The following is a 13,666-nucleotide window of genomic DNA, read 5'->3' on the forward strand; positions in this document are numbered from 1 at the left end:
AAGTAATAATCCTCCTCCCTAGAGTTATTGTGAAATCCCAAAGGCATGATATCAATGCACCTGGTAAAAATTATGTGTGCAATGTTGCATTAAAGACCTTGGTTTATCTAAGTATATGTGTGAGTCAAGCAGTTCTAAGGAGAAATAGGGAAGCTGTCTTCCTTCTTGGTCTAATGTGCCCCACTTAACCCAATTTGGAAACTTGGGAAGGACTTTTAAAGGAAGTAACAGCATATCAGTGGGACATAAGAGATAGGTAAGAGTAAGCTAGGTAGGGACATGGGGGACAAAGAGTAGTAAGTGCTGAGACCAGAGGGAAAATAGCATTCTGTGATGGGTGAAGTTCAGAAAATGTTGAAGACAGCTAGGGGCAAAGATGGGGCACCAATAGTTTGGCTGTTGAATGACCCCCCCAAAGGCCCTACTGTAAAAGGCTTAATCCCCAAGCTGGTACTACTTGGAGGTGGTACTATTGGAACCTTTAAGACATGGGACCTGGTAAGATGTCTTTGAGTCATTGGAAGCATGCCCTTGGAGAGGACTGTGGGGCCCCAGCCCTTTCTTTTTCTTTGCTTCCTGGCTGATGTTATGAGAAGTTTTTCTCCTCCACACCTGCCCCATCATTGCTGTCTGACACCTCCAACTGAGGTCCAAAGCAAAGGCTCATCCAATCTTTTACTGGAATCTCCAAAACTGTGAACTAAAGAACACCTTTCTCTTTATAAGCTAATTAGCTCTGGTAATTTTTTATAGTAATATATATAGGACTGATACAGGGACAGTAGAAGTCACTAGCTAACACACTAGGCATCTAGTGTGGTTGAACAGGTTGAATAGTGTAGATGTGACTATTGTCAGGGGTCGTAAGTGGGAAAGCAAAGAATTGAGTCATTCAGCAAATATTTGTTGAGTGCCTACGTAAAGGTATAAAGGTACCAGACCTTTGTCCAGGGATGGTCCTCATGCAAAACACAGTTGCAAAATGGAAGCCCTTGACCATTTCTACCCCATGTGCCTACACAGCCTTTCCTGATCTATTAGTGCAGCTATCAGTGGCTATTATCACTGTTATTATCAATCTTTTCCCATCACTGCAAGGAAAAATGTTGCCACATCAAGAGCTCTCTCTCTGCCTAACCCTCGTGTGTACGTGTGTGCCTATAAGTATGATGCCTCTATAAACATCCAAGTGCATGTGTATGTGTGCTGATTCAGGTGTGGAAGGGGTAGATCCGTCAGTGGTGCCTCCACGTGGGTGATGGGCGAGGGTGAGTTCAGGGCCTGGGTCAGATCAGGAGTTAGCTGCCAGGAGATGCTTGCAGCAGTTGGAGCCAGAAGCTGACTGCTAACACCCCATCCAAAGACTGTCCCAAATCTACACTGATGTGAGCGATCAGAAATCTGTGATGAAATAAATTTTTTTTTAAAAAACAAAGAAATCTGTGATGGATGGAAAAGCATAAGGTAAAAACCGAGGCAGATAGGGAGGGTTTCAGGACTGGATTGGAGGCCCACTGCCCCACCTCAGTTCATGAAGTGTGGATGGGCCAGGAGGGTCATCCAGAATTATAGGATGTGTCCTATGGTAGGTCCTCCTAAGGCCCTGGTGTTAGTTGTGTGGGTGTGCACTTGGGAGGCTGTTGGCTCCTTTGAAGTCCAAGTCGCCCTGTACAACTAGTGGGCCCACTGTGAGTAGGCATTGGGATTGGCCTCGGGGGACAGAGTGTAATTCTGACTTATATAAGACATGACAAGTTCACAATTCACTGAAACAATGCTTTAATGAAGCATCCTTTGAGTTTGCACAGATCTACTACAGGGCAAGGCAATGAAAAACAGGAAAGGGAGGGATTGGTTCTGGTTGGGGAGCCAGGAAAGCTTTCTGGGGGAAGTGGCAGCCAAGATGAATCTCAAAGGATGTGAGAGTTGGAAAGGCATTTCTACTGGAGGAAAGGGTGCCTTGGGAAGGTCCTCGGTGAATGAGGTGCAGTTTCATTTGGCTAGGGAATGGGGTCCCTGTTTGAGATCAGAGGAAGAAAGTTATAAAGGCATCTTGGGGCACTGGGCTCTGAGAACCCTTTCCAAGGATAATCAGAGTTCATGAATAAACATTTCTTCACCTTCTGCCATCTACCAGGCACTGAGAATATGAGAAAAAAAGAGGACATAATCCATGTCCTCACTGGGCTTGCAGGTAATAATGGCAGGAAATGAGGGTGCACAGAAAGAAAAGCCAAGCTTTTGGGAGACAAGAGAGACGTCAGAGAGAGAGAGAGGCTGTGTATCTAAATTGAATCTCGAACTCACATGGTTTCCAGGTAGACAGGGAGGTGGAGGTGGAGGTGGGCTGGGGTGTGGACGGCATCGCAGGTGGAAATGTGGCTAAGACAGATGGATGGGAGCAGGCATGTTCTGGGAACCAGAAGAGGAATTTGTACTGTGTGCTTGCTATGTGCTGGCCCCTGCTTTGTGTTCTGAGCATACAATGGAAAGGTCAGAAGAGGCCCCCACCCTCATTCTGATTGGGAAGGAAAGGGATGGCTTACAGTAAAAGAATAGACAAAGACAGGGAGGCTTTTCAACTGTGAGAGGCCCTAAGAGGAGAATAAACAGTGTGATGTCATGGACAGTAATGAGGCAGAGGGCTGGGGAAGGGCTGGGCTTGGACTTGCTCAGCCAGACAGGGCGTGAAGGCAGGCAGCACCTGGAGGAGGGTGCCAAGCCCACTAGTCCCCCTCACTCTCCAAAAGTGAATCAGGGAGCGCCTCTGGAAGCAGAATCTATAGGCAGATGGAAGCTGCTCCCTGGCCTGGTCCACACCTGTTCTGAGGGCCTCCCATGAAATAGTCTTCAAACTTTTCAAGCTCTTCCCTTTACCTTTTTACAGGCACTCAGACCTCCAGGGAAAATAACAGGCAGTGAATAAGATAGGTGACCCACTCTGGGTGACAAGGCAAGTGTCTGTTGAATATGAGCCTTTAACGTGGGAGGAGGCCCAAAGACCGCTGAAGGACTCCTGGGCAGTCAGATGGGGTTTGGGTTGAGTTTCCCCTTGTTCTTCCCTCTCTGGGCACAGGAGGGCAGCAGAGCCTTGGACTTGGCAGGCTGCAGGGCCAGTTGGGACTGAGGCCTCTTCCCTCCTTCCTCACTCATCCACTGCTTGCTTATTTGCCTGTGGCCTCTTCTCTTTTGTCCGGGATCCTCACCTCTGAACCAGGAGTTAGGAAGAAGAGGACTGCAGCCGGCACAGAGCACCCTGGCCTTCGTTCAACCATGTATCAAATGCTCTGTCTCCACAGCAGAAACTAAGGCCTGGGAAAGCTGACCCGGCTCTGTCAGCTGCAGCTCCACTAGGAATGTAGCCTGAATGACTTAAGTAGCCTGGACAGCAGACCAAGGAGAGGCACACCAGCTGATATTTGTAGGGGAAATCTTCTGGGCCCTCTCTGCTGCAAAAAAAGAGAAACAAAACAAAACAAAACAAAAACTGCCCTACGGCCCATGCAACCGGGCCAGGAGGGCCAAGTGCAGTGGACGGACAGAGCTGCTCATTAGATCCATTCAACAGCTATTGAGGCATAAGTTAGATCCCATGCAAGAGGTAGGAATACAAAGATGGGTCAGGTACAAGTTATTCCAGAAAGTTCACCATCTGGTAGGTAGATGTCCATGGCTATATAGTGTGGTAAGTTCAATGAGAAAGGAAGATGTTCAGGGCATCAGGGAAGCCCAGAAGAGGCCTGTTAACGTAGCCCTGGGTAGGGCAGAGGAAGGTCAGAGAAGGCATCCTGGAAATAAGGCTAACTGTGAAGGATGCAGGATTGGCCAGGACAAAAGAGAGAGGTCTTTACAGGTAAGGAAGCTGACAGTGTAAGCAAGAGATCAAAGTCAAGAACAACATGGGCGGGATTAGGTGTTCTAGTGTGTTGAGAAAGTTCCAGCTCCAATGTTGCAACCACTTCATGGACATGTGTTCTGTGAGCTGCCTCTGGCTCCTCTTCAGGGCTAGAAAGGGCTTCCTCCACACTCTGACCTTTTCCAGAGGAGCTTTGAAGAGTTGAGTTTTTAGGCTAGGGGCTCCAGAATCAGGGGAAGTCAGATGCTGGAAAGAATTGGAGGCTGGGAAATTCACTTTGGGGTGGTCCTTTCCCTCTGGGAACCTTCTATTACCCCGTGCCTAAAGAAGTGACTCATCTGCAAATTGACAAAGGAGGTCAAAATGACTGTGTCACATACAAGAGGAATCCAGAGGTTAAGACTATGAACAAATGGCAAACACAATGTCAAAAGCAAAAAAAAAAAAAAAAAAAAGATTAAAAATAGATTAAGTTACACAAGAATCAAGAACATCCTCCTCCTCCTCCTCCTCCTCCTCCTCCTCCTCCTCCTCCTCCTCCTCCTCTTCCTCTTTCTCTTCCTCTTCCTCTTCCTCCTGGCACACAGCTAAACTATGTCTCAGCTCTCTTGCCGTACATAGACCATGTAACATTCTGATCCAAGGAATGCGGATGGACCAATGGACTGTTGTTCTTAGTTCAGACTCTCCTGATCTATTCCCCACTGAGGGTACTCTTCCCTCCTCTGCTGGCTAGATGCAGAGAATTGAGTGGAGGACTCTGGGACCCTAGCTAATGGCAGAGCCACACAACAGAAGAAGTCCTACTGCCCAAATGACCACCCTCCATATCCTTCTGTGTTATGAAGAAAAATAAGCATTTATTTTGTGAAGCCACCACAATGTGTGGGTTGTTGCATCATTTTGCTTACCTCACTGACACGCGAGTTGGGATGGGCTCAAACTTATCAGAGAAAGGCAAAATTAAGAAGCGTACAATGTCACTTACTCTCATTAAACTGAGCAAAAATGAATAAAGTAGATAATTCCAAAAACTGGTGGTGGCAGGGTGGTGATGGTGCTTTAGGAACTGCCTGCCCCACTTGATGGTGGGGCTGTAGATTGCTGTAGCCTTGCTGGGGGCAATCTGGTGGTTCTTACTCAATTAAATATGTGGCTATTTTATGACTCAGTAGTTTTATTCCTGGGAATATACCTCAGAGAAATTCTTACACAGGTGTTTATACAGGAGACGTGGACGTCTGTGGAATCATTGGGTTGGGTAGTTGGAAGCAATTTGGGAATATATCATTGGGAGAGGGGATAAGTAAACAAGAGGTCACATGCTACCATACTCCGGAATAAGGAGTAATGGGCCATGTCCACACATAGCAGTGTGAATGGGTCTTGAAAGCATAGTGAAAATGACAAAAATAAAATAATACAGGTATACACAACAGCAGTACACATTTCACACACATGCACATACACAAACACATTTTAAGAAGATTATACACTGATCATCTTAGAATGGCTGCCTGTGGGAAAATGAAAGTAGAAATTAGGAGGGAAAAAAGAAAACAGAATTGAATAGATGAATTCACTTTTGCTACACAGCTTCTTACTTCATTTCAAAAGCTTTCTGACAAGACTGAAGTCTGATCATCACAGGTTTTTACCTCTGAGGCTTGGTTTCCTTTACAGAATCTGATTTTCATGAGGTTATTACATCTATGCTCAATTTTTGAAAAAGACTATGTGCAGCCTTTACTGCTCTTTGTTCAGCTTAATAAGCAGCTTATTTTAATCACCTGACCCTAGGCTTTTTAAAAAATGAAACCCAATCAAACAATGAAGGAGGAAGCACAGGACAAGATACAATCTTAGTTGGAACATCTTATACTCGGAACATAAGGACATTTGCTTTTCTCACAGATGGTAAACAGAGGGAGAAGACACTGAAGTACGTTGTCCTTACATTTGTATAGATTTAGTTGTAACAGGACCAATGACGTAAGTAGGTATTCTATCATTACAGTAATTAGCAGGAAGCAAGAAAAAAAAAATCAATGGAACAGAGAAGAGAGTCCTAAATCAGATCCAGTAAGTTTTATAAATAAACATGTGACAAAGGAGCATCACACTGAGGAGGAAAGAGTCAAAGTGAAATAATCCAAATGGTACAGGAGCCACGCAAGTTCCCGGATGTTGCCAGCGGGGTGCTGTGGCAGCTCCACCCTGATTCTCAGCTGCACTCGGCTTTAGCATTGAGTCTGCCAGGCACATGTGATCTCCAGCAAGCTGGCCACCTGCCACAGCACAGCTGCTGGCACCTGGCTCTGCCAGAGGTTCCCTGCAGGGCATAAACCATGCAATAAGGGTGGGTTGGGGCCAGACACCCCGTGGATGGAATTGTGGAAACTGGTCCTGGCTGAGGCTCAGGAATCTCTTTCTTCCAAGGAGCCCTCGCAGCCCCCACCCTGGTATTTCTGAACCCAAGCAATAGATTCAGGAGCCAGTTTAACATTTTGAGATGCGTGAGTATTGATTACCAGATAAGTATATAACTAAGTTCCCGGCTGAATCAATATCTTTGTGGCTATGGCTTTTTAACCCTGAGCTCTGTAAGTGCACGTACTGTCAGAACCACATGGAATTCTTTAACAGAGGCAGCCCTCTGTGTGCACTCAATGCCTTCCTCGTGGTCTTGGGGGAGATCTTTATGTGGACTCCAAGAGGGATTCCCCATCATCTCCTTGAAATTAAGGCTCAGATAGGTCATCCCTGTACTCACCAAATGTATTCATTAAAATCCAAGTTAGGCCCTGTGGGACCACATCAAATGTGATGAGTCATCATTCTGGTCATAATTTTGTTTATTTATTATTAATTACCAAGTGCATGAAAAGATCCCAAATTGCTGGCACTTCTGATTCCAGGAGGTGCCTAATTTGGCTCCGGTGTGGAACTCTGTGTCTGAGGGCTCATGGCTTGAGGTATGATCTGAACAGAGAACCAGGAAGAGGCTCAGTAGACACTTCCTTGCAACATAAGTGAAGCCTCATCACTGTGGAGAAGGTTCATAATTGCTGTCAAATACCTGGAGGTGCCTTTTGTTCTTGGAGATGAGAAGGAGCCTTAAAATGTGAAAGAGAGATCATTCATCCTGGGGCTGTATCTTCTATGTAGCATCTGGGGCCTCTGATCTGAAGCAGGCCTTGATGCTTCTTCCAGAATTGGGAAGAAAAGCATGGAGGAGAAACTTGAGCTGCAGCTTCTTTACTCTGTCCTTGCCACATTTTTGTTGAGATGGTAGTTTATTGTTTAGTGCTGTGGAGTGGTTAGGCCCCTTTGGGTGCTGCCCACTAAGAGGGAACTGGGAAGACCTATATTATTATTAAGTATCTTTGTCTCCAAGCCTGGTCTTGCTTCAGGTGACTCTGCATTTGGACATGTAGGATGTTTTTAAAAATGTGAGATATGTTATTTTTATAAAATATCTACATAATTAATTATAAATCATGTAATCATCTATGCTAATCATATAATGATTATAAAATAAACACCGGTTGACACTGGAGGATCTTACAAATGCCTTTGTCCCCTGGGTTCTCTGGCTGGAGCATAAGCTCTCCTTCTTCCTTCAGACCCCCACCTGAGTCCACCACTACCCTGACATTCGAAGTGATTATTTCATTGTTTTTCTTTATACTTTCTCCATCCATTTAAGCATTATTAAATAATAGTTTATTTTCATCTGTTTTGAACTTTATATGAAGGGAATCAAAACAAAGTTCTTTGTGTCTTGCTTCTTTCACCTGTATCATTTGGAGAATCATCCACATTGATGCCGATAGCTGTAATTTGTTTTCACTGTTGTACTCTTCAGCTTATTTATTTGTCCTACCGTTGCTGGGTTCTTCGGTTGTTTGCGGTTGGGGGCTATTCTGCACAATGCTGCTAAGAACATTTATACACGTGTGCCAGATTTTCTCTGGGTGCATCCTCATGAGTGCATATTGCTGGGCAACGCTCAATGCTTCTGGTTAATGCCTGGCTGTTTTCCAGAACAGTTTGCCCATTTACATGCCTTCTAGAAACACAAGAGAAAGTGGGTCAAAGCACTTGGTGCCAGGCAGATGTCTCTTTCACCAGCCTGATGGCTGTGTTACAATATCTCAGGGTGCTTTCATTTACACTTCCCTGATGAGATTAAGTATCTAATCAGAGGATGGTTGGCCATTTGGATTTCCTTTTTTCTGAAGGGCTGTTCAAGTTTTCTCTTTTCTTCTTTATTTTTATTTTCATTCACAGAAGTTCTTTATAAATTCTGAATCTCAGGCCTTTGTCAGTTTTATGTGTTGTAATATCTTTTCTCATCCTGTTAGATTGTCTCTTCAGTCTCTTAAACTGTCTTTGGACAGGACATGTTAAATCTTCATATACTCCAATATATTAATCTTTCATTTGTGATGAGTAGGTTTTGTGTCTGGTTGAAGAAATCCTTCCCTACATCCAAGGTTATGAAGATACTCTTCTGTATTACCTTCTAAATCTTTAGAGCTTTGCCCTTCATGTAGTTTGTTAATAAGCCTTAATTGACTTTTGTGTGTAGTGTGAAGTGGGGTTCTAATTCCATGTTCCTCCCTATGGATATTCAATTTTCTCTGCACTGTTTATTGAGTCTTTTTTCCCACTGATCTGAGCTGTCCCCTCTGTCATGTATCCAATGTGCATATAGGCATGGGTCTGTTCCTGGCCCCTCTACTCTGCTCCACGGGCCTATTTGTCAATCCTAGTGTCAATCCCGCACTGTCTTCATTACTATAGCCGTATAATAAGTATTTATATCTGGCAGAGCAAGTCCTCCTCACTTATTTTTCTTCTTCAACAATAGCTACTCTTGGCCCTTGGCACTGTCATATAAATTTCAGAGCCAGCTTGTCAAGTTCTACAAAAAACCTATTGGGATTTTAATTGGGATTTTACTGAGTCTATAAATCAATTTGGAGAGAAATGACATCTTTACAATGTTGAGTCCTGCAATCCATGGAGTGGTATATTTCTCCACTTATTTAGGTCTTCTTTAATGTCTTTCAATAAAATTTTATAATTTTCTCCATTAATGTCTTGTACATATTTTGTTGGATTTATTCCTAAGCACTTCATATTTTTTAATGTCTTTGTGGACAAAGTCTGTTTTAAACCTCATTTTAAAACTGTTGCTAATTAGAAGTGAATTTTATTTTTTCTATTGATTTTATATCCAGAAAATTTGCTAAATTGTTGTATTAATTCTGGTAATTTGTGATTATTTTCCATTTTTCATGTTATTATATGTTAATAACAATAAATTTGTCTTTTTTCTTTCCAATCCTTATATTTTTATTTATTTTTCACATTGTAGAATTGGTGGCCATTAGCATTTTTGTCTCTTTCCTCAAGTGAAAGAGAAAGGCTTTCAATGTGCTATTATTAAGTATGGTATGAATGAGGGTTTTGTAGATAATCTATCAGGTTAAGGAAGTTTTCTTATATTCCCAGTTTGGCAAGAGTTGTTTTTATTGCAATGGGTATTGAATTTGAGCTTTCTCTGCCTTCTTTGTTCTCATTTAATATATAAACGTGATTGTCAGCATTGATTGATTTCTAATGTTAGATCATCTTATGTTCCTGGGATAAAACACCTTTATTGTAGTGTAGCTGCTAAAAGAATAGGCTCTGAATAGGTCTAAAACAGGACTAAACTGTGCAGCTGTCTAGGAGGTGCCCTGTGCAAGTTATTTAACTATCTCTGTTTCCTCATAGACTGAAATGGAGATCATAATCCCTAACCAGTAGAACTATTGTGAAGTTGAGTCCCAAATGCTTAAGCCAGTGCCTGGAATATAGTAAGCACCCTAAAAATTTTCAGTTTTATTGACTAGAGAATAATTTGCTTGGAATTTTTATATGAGTGATTTTGGAGTGAAATTTTGTTGTTCTTGTTGTTGTTGTCAATGAGCCTTTATTTTTTTATTTATATGTGGTACTGAGAATTGAATGCGCTGGTTAAAGAATATGTCATTTCATTCCTTTGAAATTTGTTGAGGCTTGTTTCATGGGCAAGCATGAATTGATTTATTAATGACCTACGAACTCTTGGGATAGATGCGTAGGTGTCTTTTTTAGTCTGTTATGGGCCTCAATAATAATAACAAAGTACCATAAACTGGGTAGCTTATAAACAAGAGAAATTTCCCAAAGTTCTGAGGCTGGTGAGTTCAAGATCAAGGAAGGCACTGGTGTGTTCAGTGTCTGGTGAGGGCTTGTTCTCTGGTTCACAGATATTTCTGTATCCTCACATTGTGGAGGGCTCAAATAAGCTCCCTTGGGTCTATTTGATAAGGATGTTGATTCCATCATGGGGCCTCTGCCCTTGTGATCTAATCACTCTACAAAGAGTCCTCACCTCCTAATACTATCACATTGGAGGTTAGGACTTCAACATATGGATTTTAAGGGGATTCAAACCCTCAGACCACAGCCATAGTTGTAAAGGTCAAGTTGATTAATCCTGTTTTTAGGTGCTACATACTGTTACTAATCTTTTTGTCTATTTTTAAAAAACTCTCCTTCAGTACCTTCCTATTTTATGTTTTGTGGTTATCCTGACAGATCTGTTTCTTTTTCCTTCCCTCTTGCTGTCTTCTGAATTGGTATTATTGTGTGATTGCATTTCTCTTTTACTCATTTGGAAGTGAATACTGTTCAGCTAGATTACTTTTGTGCTGTATAAAACTGGAGCATAAATATGTTACTTTGGATCTCACAAATCACCAACAAGAGAATGGGGAAGCAGGACAGATGGAAGGTTTGTGATGCAAGAAGGAATAATATGTTCTTTTAACAGTTCTTACAACAGTTCTACAAAGAGCTACATTTACAAGTCCAGAGAATCTTAAGCTAGATAGGCAAAAATGCAATCCCCCTTCTAGACATTTTCCTGGTAAAACACAATACCAAAGATCATGAAAAGATGTCTAAAATATCCAGAGAAAAAAGACAGATCACCTTCCGCAGTGGCAGTTGCACTGAGAGTCCAATATGTCAGTGATTCTAACAGACATAAAACATAATGTCATATGTGGTTAAAAATAAGCAAGACAGAGTTAAATTACATAATAACAATAGCTTATAAGTTTTGGGGAGGTGTCTTTGACATAGAGTTAAAGTGTTTAGATCCCTGTATTGTACAGGGAGTGCCAAGGTATTATCTTTAGACTTGGGTAAGTTAAGTATATATGCTGTACTTCTAAGCCAAGGATGTTGTATAACCCATGTTCCTTGGCACTCCTGCTTGTGCACATCAATGTTTTTCTACCGTAAGCACCTGAGACACATTGCGTCCGTCTGAAAGATGTCATTTAGAATTTTCCTTTAGAGAACCTATAAGAGTTTAGCTTTTGATTTTTATCATAATACCTTTATTTTGCCCCAACTATTGAAAGACGTTCTGGTTATAGAATTCTGAGCTGTTACTTTGTTTTAGCCCCATGGTCATATTCTTCTCTTATCTTGTCCAGTAAAGTCTGCTCTCAGTGCAACTGCTACTGCTGAAAGTAATCTGTCTTTTTTCTCTGGATATTTTAGACTTCTTCTCATGATCTTTGGTATTGTGGTTTTACCAGTAAAATGTTTAGAAAGAGGATTGAATTTTTGCCTATCTAGCTTAAGATTCACTGGACTTCTAAATGTAGCCCTTTGTAGAACTGTTATAAGAACTGAATAGTTTCATGCATAAAGTACATAGAATGGTGCCTACACAAAATGAGTTCAGAATATTGCTTCTTATTGATTTTATGTATTTCTAGCTCCACCAGTTATTAATTCATTGCTTCATGGCTCCAGTGCACCCTTCTGTATTTTTTTTTGTGATGGGAGGGCTGGGATCTGAAAATACAATTCACTTGTGCCTGTTACCTCTGTGTTAGGACCACCAATGGCAGCTTCTGAAGGAACACATAGGCTAAGAAGAGGAAGAAACTTGCTATTTCCTGGTCCCCCTTCCCCAAGTCTGGTTGTGGGCTTCCGATTTAGAGGATAGTCTCTAGTAATGGTTGTCTGTACCAAGCTAATGTTTGGTCCCTGCAGTGGCATTTCCTGAGTTCTTCAGGTGACCAGGGTTCCTGCAGCACCCATATTTTCTCCCCAGAGCTCTGACTTTCAGGTTTGTGAAGCCATCTTCTCAGTTGTCTTCTGGTTCTCTAGTTTTGCTGGCCCCAGTGACTTTCTACATTTGCCCTGTCACACTTAGAGTCCTCCTTTGCTCTCTTAGAAGTTAACCACTTCTTAATTAATAATTCTTTGTGTTACATTTTAAACTAATACTTTCCAGCTCAAATTAGTGATATGGTTTCTCTCTCCTGACCAGGCTCTACCTAACACAATATTGTTTATCAGATCTGGAAAATTCTTTGTCTTTATCTTTTCAAATATTACTCTGATCTGTTCTCTCTCTCGTTTCCTTCAGGAAACGAGAGGTATGTTGGGCAGGATCAGTGATTGATGTTAAGTTCAGGTGCAGATGCCTCCATGTAGACTGGCCAGAATGGAGTCAAGTGCAGTGGATGAGCAAAAGAAGGAGCCAGTTTGCAGATAATTGAGGCTCCTAATCCTCCAAAGAGAGGGAAAAAAATAGAAAGATAAACTGCGTAAGGATGTTTTGATTTACAAGGCCAAATTAGGTACCCTACAATTAGTTTCCATTATATTCTACTATTAATAATTCTCTTTTTAAAATATTCTTTTAAATATTTATTTTATTTGTTCTTTTTAGATATACTTGATAGTAGAGTATATTTTGACATATTATACATAATTCTCTTTTTACTTGAGATTCTTTGAGTGTCTGTGCCTTGTAACCAAAGGGCTCTTGCTAAATCATCACCCAGGGAATCCCGGACACTCTCTGCAATTGTATTGGGTGCAATGTGACAACCACCAGTGTTTTGAACATCTACTAGGTGGCCCATGATTTAGAGTAGTGGGTATAAAGAGAACTGAGCCAGAGTCCTTGATCTAAGGGAGCTGGTGATTGAGTTTATCATATAAGTAAAACTTAGTTTGGGAGGAAAAATTGACAGATAAAACCTGGAGCAAATGTGATAGCATAAAACCAAGTGCTTGACTGAAAGGAATGAATTCTAAGGGCAGCATGAGTTCAGAAATGGGTATGTGAGAAATTCTTAAAGGAAGTAGAGGCTTAAAGTTCACTTTGAAAGAACTGTCAGGATTTGGATTACCTTGGATTACCTGAAAGGAATAGAGAGGCTGAGCCATGACTGGGGAAGGGGTAGGGGGTGAAATTGCAGATGGTGTAGGGCAGGGGTGGAGGACCGGGAGCCACAGGATGGCCTGGACTTTACAGAAAGCTTTGTCCAGGATTTTGTTTTTTTTATTTTTCTTTCTTTCTTTTCTTTCTTTGTGTGTGTGTGTGTGTGTGTGTGTGTGTGTGTGTTCTGGGGATTGAACCCAGCGCCTTGTGCATGTGAGGCAAGCACTCTACCAATTGAGCTATATCCCCAGCCCCTTGTTCGAGTTTTTCAGATTTCATCTGAGATTCCTCCTTAGCCAACATTCTTTAGCCCTGAACACATTTTCTATTCTCATTTCCCTCTTTTCCTTCTTTCACATGCTTAAATTTAAACCATCCTTTGTGTCTCTCTTTCCTGGGGGATCACCACAAGAATGAAGATGATGGAGTTGCACGTCTCTCTGAATGTTGGGGTTCTTCCGTGAGTTAAATGACTTCCCCGGTGAGCCGGTGAGCCGGTGAGCCGGGTCATTCCG

Source organism: Marmota flaviventris, chromosome 9, assembly GCF_047511675.1.
Source record: "Marmota flaviventris isolate mMarFla1 chromosome 9, mMarFla1.hap1, whole genome shotgun sequence".
Classification (NCBI taxonomy): domain Eukaryota; kingdom Metazoa; phylum Chordata; class Mammalia; order Rodentia; family Sciuridae; genus Marmota; species Marmota flaviventris.